Genomic DNA, 3,098 nt, shown 5'->3' with positions numbered 1-3,098 from the left:
TTGGGAAAGTGTATTGGACGATGAATCCTTTGTCAACAAGCATCAGAGATGGTAGAGCACATTTTTCTTCCAGCTGCTTTTTCTTGTCATCAATTTGGAAGGCCGTCTGCACATCAGTTGGAGTGCTTCAACTCAGTCTAGTTTTGTTATTGTTTGCCTCAATTGGAGGACGAGGAATTTTCCAAAATCTCTGCAGCCTGTGGTGCTTATGTTGCTTTCGGCCAATGCATGGGCTTGTTGGCGAGAGAGAAACGCCAGGATTTTTTTTTTTTGAACAGCGTTCCTCTACTGCATCTGTTGCCTCTGAAGGACTGCAACCATTTAATGACTGATCGATCATCTCTTTTTGATCAGCAAATTCTCCCCCGCTTTGGAAGAATCTGGTCAAAGACAAGAAGCATTCCATGTCTATTGAGAGGCCACTAGAATTTTCACCCGGAAGAATTAATGGTACCTCAAGCATCAAGATGGTGGCAAGCAATGTTGTTTTTGGCTTCACATTCGGATGCTTCTATCCATTATTCTCCTGAAGGGGTCCTTACTTAGCCCAAGCCTATTCAGTTATACCACATTCCCTTGGCAATTTCTCTCAGGGCTTTTTGATCCAGGAGGATTGTGTGCTCTTTTTTTTTCCACATCCAAGAAAAAGGAAAACCGGCTGCAAAGTCCTCTACCTCAGCTTCTAGTCCACCTCAGAGAGAGCTTAGACCAGACTTTAAGCAGTATTCAATATCTTCTACCAAAAAAAAGAAAAAGCAGTATTCAGTATCGCTTCATTAGTAAGCCATCTGTTTCTAATCTCTTTGACCTCTGCTTTTCTCCTTTAGACTGTCAGCTCTGGGACATGATATCTTGTCCCAACCGTAATTCTTCATTGTACTTTTTCATTATACTCGCTAATAAAGGTGGGGTGGGTTCTTTTGCCGCCCTTATCATCAAAAATCAAAAAGAAAAGAGAAGAAAGGAAAACTACTCATTTATATATACCTCAAAAGGAGCACATTCTTTGTGGTACTTGAAAGGATGATTCTCGATGGGTGGTGCTATTCCTCCATAGTTTTATCAACTGGGCCAGTATGTGCACTAGTAGCGATAGAGAAGTGAAGTTGGAAGGGGAATTGGCCAGAGAAGTCAGAAAAGGCTGCAAGTTGTTGTAATCCTGTAACGGAGACGGAATTCCCCGTATTTCATGCCGCCTCCATGAAATATGCCTCTTCTTTCTCCATTCATTGGGCTCTCATCACCTACAGCATCAATGAAAGAATTTGCAGCTAGTCATAAGGCGCTCTCTAATTTTTCTTGGTAAGCATGAGGCACCTTCTCAGCAGACACATTATGTTGATCCAGCATAATTATCATTTATATGATATTATTTGTTAAACAAACTTGAGAAGGCAATTTATTAGATTCAATGAGGTTTAATTGGGTTTGCTTCTCCATTTATACATAGTGCTACTTACAACTAGGTTTCACTTACCAGATCTATGTATATTATTAAAAAAAAAAAAGAAAAAAAGAAACACAGAGAGAGAGAGAGAGAGAGAGAGACCTGACTGTAATGACTTCGTATTCATCTTGTCCAGTTCACTAACCTATCCGATCTTTTAAAATCAAGTCCTCAACCCATGATAGTGAAATCTCAATTCAAATCCTTCAATAATATCCTTGGCCAATTCTCACATTATTTTCCCCACGAGATTATGTTCTTAGCAAATTACCTGTCTCAGGATGAATTTCTTAGTTGCATACGGTTGTAACTTAATTTTTCGCATAATTTCTTCTTTTAAAAGAGAGCTTTTCTGAATGAAACGAATTTATCATTACATGGAAAACTGTAATATACAAGCATGAGGAGGATCCGATCGTGGAGCAATTTCAACGGTGTGCGTAGAGCTAAAAATAACTTCATATAATGATCTACTTTATCTGGAATCATGATGGCCGATTGTTTGAAAGAAATGACACATGAATGATCGGTTATAAATGGCTGGAAAACAACTTTCAAACCAGGAACACAGAAGAGAACCTCCTCTATTTAGAGGGGTGCAACCTCTGGGCGATATCCTAGTTTGCCAATCCGAAGCAATAGTAGTCCTACCATAAATTTATGCTATGATGACTGTCTTGAGTCTGCACCATAAATTTGTTGATATATTATGCGAGTCCATAAAATATACATGGAATAAAGTTGAAGAGAAAGCATGCCTATTTATGCCTCTCAATGTCTTTTTGGCAGGATCGACTGAGCATGGTTTATAATCAAGATCATATTCTGACTTTGGTGGGCTCTAATTAAATAGGACCTTAATGGGCATTTTTGTGGTTCCATTCACCATACTTACGAAGCTAATCAGCTCCATCATTCATTGAATGCTATGCAAACCGCATAATTGAGCGACCAGAATGGTTAGTAGTTACCAGATATGCCTAAATATATTATTCTTTGCTGAAAAATATGAGCAAACAAAAGCTAACATATAATTCATGCTAGAAGAGAGATTGAGAGAGAGGGAGAGATTGAGAGAGAGAGAGAGAGAGAGAGAGAGAGAGCGCTTGGTAACTCCAAAAATTATGATTTTTGTACTCATGCTGCCTACTATTATTTTTTTTGGTAAGACTGTCTACTATTATTCACTCCAAATCATAATACAGCAACCGACTCAAGCCAACCTTATACAAAAGTTCACCTCGCGGTACAAAGTGCTGCACCACATATACGATACATTCATCAAGCCATCAACCATGAAGAAACACCCATCTGCCCTCTATTATGTCCTCTTCTATATATATATATATATATATATATATATATATATATATATATCAATGGGAAGGCCAGATGAAGGCACCCATGGCAAACTTCCTCTTATAGTCGAGGTCGCCGTTCACGGGGAGGCCGTACTCCCTAAGAAGGCAGTTGAGCTTCCACTCGGGCATCGTCTCGTAGTCGGCCTTGGTATACCTGGGGTAGTGGAGAGGCATCTGGAAGTAGCTCGGTCGCTCGTTTGCCTGCTGCTTGCCCCTCTGCCCATTGGCCATAAGACTCGCCTTGGCCACACCTTGGGCGACCGTGCTCATGATGCTAGAACCGAACTCAA

General features: G+C 40.1%; 1 long non-coding RNA gene across 1 annotated transcript; it reads right to left on the bottom strand.

Annotated features, from left to right (window-relative positions):
• LOC140856614 (uncharacterized) lies at positions 1 to 2,828 on the bottom strand. The gene is made up of 2 exons (XR_012140113.1): positions 988 to 2,828; positions 1 to 736 (listed from the first exon to the last, which is right to left on the bottom strand). It is a non-coding gene; the product is annotated as an uncharacterized lncRNA (long non-coding RNA).
• Positions 2,829 to 3,098: the final 270 nt, after the last annotated feature.

Source organism: Elaeis guineensis, chromosome 3 (genome assembly GCF_000442705.2).
Source record: "Elaeis guineensis isolate ETL-2024a chromosome 3, EG11, whole genome shotgun sequence".
Lineage (NCBI taxonomy): Eukaryota > Viridiplantae > Streptophyta > Magnoliopsida > Arecales > Arecaceae > Elaeis > Elaeis guineensis.
The sequence above is the reverse complement of the archived record's forward strand: the minus strand, read 5'-3'. Positions and strand labels throughout refer to the sequence as shown.